This window comes from Tachyglossus aculeatus, chromosome X1 (assembly GCF_015852505.1).
Source record: "Tachyglossus aculeatus isolate mTacAcu1 chromosome X1, mTacAcu1.pri, whole genome shotgun sequence".
In the NCBI taxonomy this organism is placed as follows: Eukaryota; Metazoa; Chordata; class Mammalia; order Monotremata; family Tachyglossidae; genus Tachyglossus; species Tachyglossus aculeatus.
In genome coordinates, this window is record NC_052101.1 from 51,102,669 (window position 1) to 51,113,258 (window position 10,590).

General features: G+C 45.8%; 1 non-coding gene across 1 annotated transcript; it reads left to right on the plus strand.

The window, feature by feature from the left end:
• Positions 1-8,492: 8,492 nt before the first annotated feature.
• On the plus strand, positions 8,493-8,630 carry LOC119920639. Its single transcript, XR_005448370.1, has one exon. It is a non-coding gene; the product is annotated as a small nucleolar RNA SNORA7 (small nucleolar RNA).
• The last annotated feature ends 1,960 nt before the right edge of the window (positions 8,631-10,590 follow it).

Sequence of the window (10,590 nt, forward strand, 5' to 3'; positions counted from 1 at the left end):
TGATAAATGTTATCGTGAATGGGGTGTTGAACTAGAATGATAGCAATTACTCAAAAAAATTAGCAGAGGAAAAGGAGTAGGACTCACATCTGAACGTTGACAAAATGAGGTGTTGGTTGCCCTAGAAGTATTTGCATGAGTGAATGCCTATGTGTCTGTGTGTTTAAGGGAGCAAATCTGTTCTTTGTCTGAGTCTGTGAATCTCAAGAGTTATGCCCAACACAGACACTGATGACCATTGGGAAATGGAAGGAGCCAGAAGCCTTGATGGGGAAGAGCGTGTGAAGCCTTGTGAAGCAGGATCCAGGAATGTGAGAAACTATCGGGAAGCTGGTGATCCAGCCATTCCCTGGAGATACTACCAGAAGGCGAAGAGGACCTCTCCTCAAGACCGAACTCAGGATACAGGCCCAAGGTGTCTGCCCTAAATGAGGAAGATAGGAACTGGATGCAGGAGCTGGGAGATGGTGTTCAGAGTGCGTTGCACATAGTAAGCACTTAATAAATGCCATCATTATTATTATTCCAGGATGGCAGGGACCCTACTTGGGATACGGACCATAACACAGGGAGACTGGAGATGGGGGGGTGGTGGGGGGGGAGAGGGGGAGAGAGGGAGAGAGAGAGAGAGAGAGAGAGAGAGAGAGAGAGAGAGAATATTTTAGGTGCTTGCATTGCCTGGGGCACTATGTCTTGGAACCTCAGAGATGCTTGACAAAGGGGTCACAACATGTGGTAGACCTGCATTTTCCTAAGAGGCTAACTAGTTGGCAAATAAACCCTACTTTTTAATGGTATTTAAGTGCTTAATCTGTGCCAAGCACTGTACTAAGCGCTGGATTAGAAACAAACTAATACATGTCCCACATGGGGCTCACAATCTTAATCCCCATTTTACTTATGAGGTCATTGAGACTCAGAGAATCTAAGTGACTTGCCCAAGGTCACAGAGCAGATAAGGCCAGAGGCCAGAATCAACAGCCTTGGGTCAGATCATAGGGGGAATCACTTCAGGTCTCTGACAAGCAAAGCCAAGTGGGGTTCAGCAGGTAGAAGAGAGAGAAGGGAGTCCTGGAATAGGATATGGATTGGCTGCAGGCACAGCTAGTGGAAGCCTTGGGAACACCACCTGCAGAACCCATTGGTGCCCAGGAGACCGTACATTCCTTGAGGTTGGTTGCCCTGTAGGGCACAACTCTGAGGGATAAATACAAATTGTAATAATCATAGGTTTTGTTACTCTGAGCTCCCACCCAGTGAAGTTCCAGGAAATGCAAATATGTTCAGGGTCTAAGAGAACTGGGTAAAGGCTCCTTGGCTCTAGAAAGGCAGGACCAAACCAAGGAGAGTGAAGCCTTGTGTCTCACAGGTTCTGTGCCCCTGAGGCAAGGTGTCCTAGCCCTACTCCTCAATAAAAGGATGGTGCATTTCCTGTCTGCCCATCCAGTCCCCAGCAGAGCAGGGCACCTCTAGGTCCCAGGGCCCTCAGTTTCCTCTTCCTCCATCTCCCACACCTGGCTCTCACACCCTCCCGTCTGTGAGAAAGAAGCATGGGGCAGTGAGAGAGCAGGAACAGGGGAGAGAACAAGGGAGGAACAGGGAAACAGCAAAGGAGGTGAAACTTTAAGGTTTTGGATACCAAACTCAGGAAACTGCCAGGAGGATCTCCTAAATTCTCACAAGGATCCCAGAGACCTCCCAAAACTCCTTGTGGGTAGGAACTGTATCTACCAAGCTTACTATATTGTACTTTCTCAAGCACTTACTACAGAGTGTCCTATACACAGTAAGCACTCAATAAATACCATTAATTAGATGGGCATGAGTGGCTGGCACACCTCTAGGCCCCTTTAAATATTGACATGGTGGACAAGGAACAGGCGGCTGATGTTTCACTGGTTTTTAATCTGGTCCCAGATTAATATTTGTCTTGCTGTTGGTCCCTAATGTAAATTTGCTTTATCTTCCCAACACTGAATTTGTATTTGCCTTGCTGTTTGCTCCTAATGTAGACTTATTCTTTTTAATCGAATTGCTCATTTTCAAATTTCATGATTGTTTTGATGCTTCCCATTTTATTTTTTTTCAAATTACTCTTTAATTTCTGCATCAAGTCACCTAAACTCAGTGGCATTCTGTTTCTCTAGATTTTCTTTTTTTTTTCAATTGTTTTTTCTTTTAAGCTTTACTTTTTTAACCTTTTTTTCTCATTTTTTATTCTTTTCTTTTTGGCATTGATGTGTTATTGGGACTGATTCTAATTGGCTACCAAATTTGTTTCCTTTTGTCCTTGGAAAAAGAACGAAGGGGACAAGGTCCAAACAGAATAGAGCAGCCCTAAATGCTACTAGAATTCCCCTTGGTGGATATCTAAATTGTTGGGGGTGACTGACTGCCCTGGGGAATTGGCCCAGTCACAGAATGGACACTTTATACTATGTTGGCCTTGTATTTTTCCTTTCATCTGTATGTAAAGATTTATTTTGCTTTCTGTCACTGGTTTTAGCTCCTGCTACCAATGGAGCCCCAACATCACTGTTTAGAAGTTTTTGTTTATCTGTAACATTTGTTTACCTAGACATTATGATGGGTATATCTGTTAGCTCCTCTCTCAAGATGGTAAGCTCTCTGGTAGCAGAGATCCCATCTACCAACGCTATTGGGACCTCTCTTTGCTGAGATGCCTCAGCCAGCCCAGGATATTTAACATTGCCTGGAACAGAGAGCTGCCCGTGGACACAAAGACCTCTTACTGCTGAGCTGCCTCAGCCGGCCCAAGTCATCTAACATCGATGGGGAAGAGAGCTGCCTAAGGACACTGAGATCTCTCAGTGAGAGCAGCATGGCTCAGTGGAAAAGGCATGGGCTTTGGAGTCAGAGGTCATGGGTTCAAATCCCGGCTCCGCCAATTGTCAGCTGTGTGACTTTGGGCAAGTCACTTCACTTCTCTGTGCCTCAGTTACCTCATCTGTAAAATGGGGGTGAAGACTGTGAGCCCCCCGTGGGACAACCTGATCACCTTGTAACCTCCCCAGCGCTTAGAACAGTGCTTTGCACATAGTAAGCACTTAATAAATGCCATTATTATTATTATTATTATTATCATCTCTCTCTGCTGAGCTGCCTCAGTTGGCCAAGGACATCTAACATTGGAACCACTGACTACACCCTCCAAGATACCAAGATCTCACTACTGAACTTCTGTGGCTGAGAAGTGGACATCCTTTCATTTTCTCTCTCCCTGCAGCCTGGCCTGAATACTCAGTGGATAGTACCAAACAGGGTGACCCATCTATTTACAACAGCTGCCTGCCTCTACATAAACCCAGCCCGCTATTTGTTTTTTTTCTTTTTTTAATGATATTTAAGAGCTTACTATTTGCCAAGTGCTGTAATCAAGTTGGACACAGACCATGTCTCACATAACTTAGAAACTTAATCTCCATTTTTCAGATGAGGTAACTGAGGTCCTGAGAAGTGAAGTAACTTGCCCAGGGTCACAGAGCAGACAAGTGGCGGAGCCAGAATTAAAGCCCAGGTCTGCTTCTCAGGCCTGAGCTCTTCCCACTAGGCCACTGCCTAGTGTTTACTAATGCTTACTTGTAAATATATGCCTCTTCACTCTCAGGAATCCAAAGACCCACTTTCATTTCAGCAATTAATCAACAGAACCACCAGATTAAGCAATTATTGCTCCTGACAATATTTCCTATAATCCTTAAACTCCTCTGACGCCACCATGTTCCATCAAACCCCTCCCCCCAATCATCTCATGTTTGTCCTTTACTCTCAATGCAGTTCCCCACCATAATCTCTCTCCCCTGTCCAGTTCCCTCCATGTTCAGGAATGGGGCGGCTGGCCACCCCCAGCATATCTCTTCCAAGAGGCCTTTTCTGATTAAACCCTCATTTCCTCCTGGTACCCTCAACACCACAGCCTTTATGTACAAATCTAGAATTAATTTTCATGTAAGTCTCTCCCTCCAGAATGTAAGCTCCCTGTGGGCAGAGAACACATCTACCTACTCTGTTATGTTGTACTCTCCCAAGCACTTAGTACACAAAGTGCATAATAAATATGGCTGATCAATTCCCAACACCCTCCAACCCTTCTCCAACACCCCAACATCAACCCCTCTCCATCCAACTCCTACCCACTCCTTGTGGTATCCCCTTCCCTTTCCAACTCTCCATCCCTGTCATTCTTTCCCAGTGCTGCCCCTCATATCCTCACACACACTGTGATGCACCGCTCCCACCACCCTCCATCAACTCACTGCCATCCAACCCATCCCCGGCCCTCATGCCTTCCCCTCTTCCAGCACCTTCTCCTTCAGCCTCAGCCAAATGTGGCCTATGTAAAACCTGCTCCATCCTGGGAAAGCTTCCCTCCATCCTTGACCTGTTCCTGACCTGTTTGTCCTCACCATCACTGAAACCTGGCTCTCCCAAGATGACACAGTTTCCCCCCTCACTGTCACTAGAGGGGGCCTCATCTTCTCCCCAAGACTCACTGGGAAAAGAGGAGGAGTTGGCTTTCTTCTCATTCCTCAATGCTGTTTTCACATCATCCCACCTCCCCCATCCCTCTCTTTCCCTTTTTTGGAAGCTTATATCATCCACCTCTACCACCTACTCCAGTTACTAGTCATAGTCATTTACAGCACCCCAGGCCCCTCCTCAATCAATCAATCAATCGTATTTATTGAGCGCTTACTGTGTGCAGAGCACTGTACTAAGCGCTTGGGAAGTACAAGTTGGCAACATATAGAGACAGTCCCTACCCAACAGTGGGCTCACAGTCTAGAAGGGGGAGACAGAGAACAAAACAAAACATATTAACAAAATAAAATAAATAGAATAGATATGTACAAGTAAAATAAATAAATAAATGGAGTAATAAATATGTACAAACATATATACATATATACAGGTGCTGTGGGGAAGGGAAGGAGGTAAGGCAGGGGGGTGGAGGGGGCTCAGTCTGGGAAGGCCTCCTGGAGGAGGTGAGCTCTCAGTAGGGCCTTGAAGGGAGGAAGAGAGCTAGCTTGGTGGATGTGGGGAGAGAGGGCATTCCAGGCCAGGGGGATGATGTGGGCTGGGGATCGACAGAGGTGGTTGGGTCCTCCAACTTCTTGAACAATTTTGGTCCCTTTCCTGCATTCCTTCTCTCTTTCTCCATCTCTATATTGATCTTTGGGGACTTCAATATCCATGTGGATGTTCTTGACAACGCTTCCACTGACCGCTTTGACGCATCTTCCACTTCCCACTCCTCAACTTCATTGACCTCCTGGTCCACCCACTCTCATCCACTAAACAACTTGATCTCATTCTCTTTAGTTACTGACCAATCTTTACCCTCACCAACTCTGAAATCCCTCTAACCGACCACAACCTCACCTGCTTTCTCTCCCTTATGCCCCCTCTCTGCAATAGCTGTCCTGTTCCCTAACAGAGCCATCACACTAATTTTCTAAAGTCATTATGCCCCATTTAGTCTACATACTCAAAATGCCTTCCCTTGATATACAAATTGAACTCTACTGAACTCAACTCGCTTATGCCACTATCCCTTTGCTGATCTTGTACTACTAACCCACAGCCCCAGATCATCGCCACAGTCTACTTCCTTTGCTCCTGTCCACAAGCTGTGGAGTAGTGCTGGCATAAACCCATCAGGCTGACCTAGTTCATCTCATCTTCATCCTTACCTGCTTTAAGTCTGCCTTCTTCCCGACTAGCAACATCATTTCTCTGTCCTTGTTGTTTCCCATGCTCATTGCCAATGCCCTATGTCTCAGACATTCAACTCCCACATCGAACCCACTGTCTCAGAGGACCCCATCCCACCTCCGTCTCTTGCCCCTAATGACTTGGCCATGTACCTTGAGAACTTTGAAATCATCATGGGAGATCTACCATGAATAAGCAGTGTGACCTAGTGGATAGAGCATGGGCTTGGGAGTCAGAAGAACCTGGGTTCAAATCCCAGCTCCAAAACTTGTCTGCTGGGTGACCTTGGGCAAGTTACTTAACTTCTCTGTGCCTCAGTTTCCTCATCTGTGAAATGGGAATTAAGACGGTGGGGTAGATGCAAGGTAATCAGGTTATACACAGTCCATGCCCCACATGTGGCTCACAGTTTTAATCCTCATTTTACAGATGAGGAAACTGAGGCACAGAAAAGGTAAATGTGACTTGCCCAAAGTCATATAGTAGAAAAATGACACAGTAGACACAGTCCAACCTGATTTGCTTGTATCTACCTCAGTAGATAAGGTACACTAAGGTACAGTGCCTGGCACATGGTAAGCACTTAAATACTGCAATTATTATTATTATTATTCTACCTAAAATTTCCCCTGCTCCTCTCCAGTCCCTCCCTCCTCCTGCCCCTTTTTCAACTCTGCTGTCTTCCCCAGCAGTACCTCAAGAGGAGATCTCCCTCCTCCTCTATTAATCTACCCCCGCCACCTTTAATAATAATAATAATAATAATAATGGCATTTGTTAAGTGCTTACTATGTGCAAAGCACTGTTCTAAGCACTGGGGAGGATACAAGGTGATCACAGTGTCCCACGTGGGACTCACTGTCTTAATCCCCATTTTACAGATGAGGTAACTGAGGCTCAGAGAAGTTAAGTGACTTGCCCAAGGTCACACAGCAGACATGTGGGGGAGCCGGGATTAGAGCCCATGACCTCTGACTCCCAAGCCCGTGCTCTTTCCACTAAGCCATGATGTTTCTCTTTGGTTCCAACCCCATATCTTGGCACCTTATCCAAACACTAGCCCCCTCCCTTCTTCCATGCCTGACCAACATCTTCAACTGTTCACTATCCAATGGTTTCTTCCTCTCTGCTTTCAAAAATGTCCACATGGCCCATTTACTAAAAAACCCTCCCATAACCTCACAGGTCTCTTCAGTTACTGCCCCATCTCTCTCCTACCATTCCTCACCAAAATTCTCAAGCCAGTTGTCTACACTCTACTCTCTCTCCTCCAGTTTTATCCTAGACACCCTCCAATCTGGCTCCCACTCCCTTCACTCTACAGAAACTGCCCTCTCTAAGATCACCAGTGGTCTACTTCCTGCCCAATCCAGTGGCCTCTACTCCATCTTAATCTTCCTCGAGCTCTCTGCTACCTTTGAAAATGAGAAGCAGTGTGGCCTAGTGGAAAGAGCACAGGCCTGAGAGTCAGAAGGACCAGGGTTCTAGTCCTGCTCCACCATTTGTCTATTGTGTGACTTTGGGCAAGTCACAACTTCTCTCTGCCTCAGTTCCCTCATTTGTAAAATGGGGATTAAGACTGTGAGCCCCATATGGGACATGGACTGTGTCTAAATTAATTAGCTTGTATCTGCCCCAGTGCTTAGAACAGTGCCTAGCACATAGTAAGCATTTAACAAATACCATAAAAAAGTGGGCATAGGTGTCAGGGATGCCTTCAAGCTCCCTGAAATGTTGGCAGGCAGACCTGGCAATGAGCATTTAGTGGAAGCCAAGAGATCTATTTTGGACCCTGGTGGCTGGTGTTTCATTGATTTTTAATCTGGTCCCAAAGTAAAATTTGTCTTCCTGTTTCTATTAACTTTCCAGGACAGAGTTCCTGGCCTAACTTGTTTCTGAATCCCATTCAGTTGAAGGTACCATAGAAAGTTACTGACTGAGGCATAAGCTGAAACCCAATCAGTAGTAATTATCAAGAGTTTACAGTGTGCAGAGCACTGTAGCAAGCACTTTGAAGGACACAGTACAACAGAGTCAGTAGACACGTTCCCCACCCACAACAAGCTTACAGTCTAGAGGAGAGAAAGGATGGCCTGAAAAATCAAAATATGCAGTATAAGTGAATTCCTTCTATTTGGAAGCCATTCAGAGTCTTATTTGGAGGCAGTATGCACCAAACTTGCTTGTGCTCATGTCTTCAAAAGGCATTGACTTGTATTTAACTGTGACTTGAATCATAAGGCACTGAGATTATTTTGAGGGGAGAAATGAGCATTGGATTTCAAAACTGTGTTTCTGATTGGAATCATGCACCAGGTTTACCCTCATCCCCACATCATTGAATGGTGATAATCCATCAGTCCAACAGTGGTGTTTTGCTAAGCACCTGAGTGGTAGGCACTGTACTGAGTCCTTGGAAGAGGTCAACAGCAGCAGTACCTGGAAAAGTCAGCCCCCAGGAGCAAGTAGTGAGGGATGGGGTGGTCCTGCAGGATGCAGAAGGGGTAGAAATGAAAACAACTGGAAGTGGTCTCTGCTCCCTTGCAGAGATATGTGAGGGCACATATTCCCAATGATGGGAAATGATCACCCCAAGGGTGTTCAGTGAGATGAATGTGGTCAAAGAGTGACAGCTCCCACCCCTCATATAGTATTTATTAAGTGCTTACTTGAGGTCTTCCTCAAGGTTGCCAACTTAATGAGATGCTCATTTTAATTTGAACACTATTACTTTGGGGGCATAGTAAATGACCTCACACCTCTCAGGGCCATACCTGGAGAGTTTCCAGTACTCTACCAGTCTCGATTACGGGAGGGAGAGTCAAGCAGAGGCATATCCATTCCATTCGTAGCTTGGGCAGTGGCTGGCGAGTGGAAGGCAATCTGTTATAAGTCAAAATCGATCAATCAATCAATCATATTTGAGCGCTTACTGTGTGCAGAGCACTGTCCTAAGCGCTTGGGAAGTACAAGTTGGCAACATATGTAGTCCCTACCCAACAGTGGGCTCACAGTCTAAAAGGTCAAAACTCACCTGGGCTGGGCAGCAGCAGCATGGGAGAGAGTTGAGGGTGGAGGCTCAGGTTTACTGCACGGAAAGAGGCAATGGTAAACCACTTCCATATATATATATATATATACATATATATATATATTTTTTTTTTTTAACCAAAAAAGGTCTATAGATACACTACCAGAACTATTGCAGAAGGAGATGGGGTGTTCTGGGAGAGATGTGTCCATGGCGTCGTTATGGGTCAGCCATGACCCATTTAGTTTAATGTCACCTCCCCTCTAGACTGTAAGTTTCTTGTGGGCAGGGAATATGTCTACCAATACTTATGCTACTCTCCCAAGCACTTAGTACAATTGATTGATTGATGAAAACGCAGATATGCAAGCAACATGGGCTCAGTGCACAGATCTGCAGATTGGTGCTGAGACCTCCCCATAAAGAGGGAGAATAAAGTCTCTTGAATGGGAATGACCAGCTGTTTAAGTGTTTTTCATGTTCCTCTAACCGGAAGGACCAGCTGTTCAAGTATTTTTCACGCTCCTCCACTCTGGGGGTTGGTAGTACTGACAATATTGTTGTGTTGTCCAGGAAGCCAGAAAGCAAACAGGCAACGTGCAGTCTTCTTCTGTTGGACTTTCCCAAGTGCTTAGTGCAGAAATTCCCTCCCAGTAGTCACTCAAGAACTTCCACTAATGAATTGACCCTGAGGATGAAAGTCTCTGGAAAGTCCCTCTCCTCCTGAAACAACCTTCCTCAAAATCTGTACACCTGTCCCTGTGGATGTGTGGAAGGACCACCCTCGTGGTTATAGACAGTCTTTCTAGATTGAATCAGAATGGAAACCAAATGCCCTAGGTTTGTTTGTTTCCAAAGAGTAACCCTGCTGCTAGATGTTTGTGACCTTTACCTTCTGCCGAATGCCTTATTTCCTTCCCTGCAAGGAACATCATGTTTTGGGGGCTGGATTGTGGTCATGGGCAGGGCTGGATTAATGAAGGGGCTTAAAGTGTTTATGGGAGCCTCAACTGGCCCCTTAGATTGCATTATCTCTTGACCTTTCCAACATAGCTACTGCTTGGGGGGATAGAAGATGACGTTCTTAAAATAGTGGCAATAATGTAGCCCTAGCTATGGAATCTAGCTTTCAAAGGAGACCCTGCCTATTAAATTACAGGGAATGGGGCAACAGGAAATAGGACCCTGCTTGTCCGCATGAGTTTCTTTAAAATCCATTCTCCCTCAACCTTCACTCCCTTTTTTAAGGCTAGGGAGAGTAGGTAGTCATTAATACAGTTAGGTGCCTGTTGCCACCCCTTCTCCGGTTCTTCATCTCCAGGAGGAATCTTGTTGATTCCTTGGTTGGGAGAGACCATTAAGCACATTGTAGTAGAAAGGGGAAGAGTGTATTTGATATTTAAGGATTCTAGAGGCGACACTTGTGTGCAGCTGACAAGTGATGGAGCCGGGATTTGTGCGTTCCCTGTCAGGAACACAGCAAGTAGAGAAGCAGCGTGGCTCAGTGGAAAGAGCACGGGCTTTGGAGTCAGAGGTCATGGGTTCAAATCCCAGATCCGCCAATTGGCAGCTGTGTGACTTTGGGCAAATCACTTAACTTCTCTGTGCCTCAGTTCCCTCATCTGTAAAATGGGGATTAATGTGAGCCCCCCGTGGGACAACCTGATCACCTTGTAACCTCCCCAGTGCTTAGAACAGTGGTTGGCACATAATAAGAGCTTAATAAATGCCATCATTATCATCATTATTATTATTATGCCGCTCCAGTGCTGAATGTCTCTCTGACTGGGGGGACAGGGGAACTCCCTACCCCCCTCTTCCTC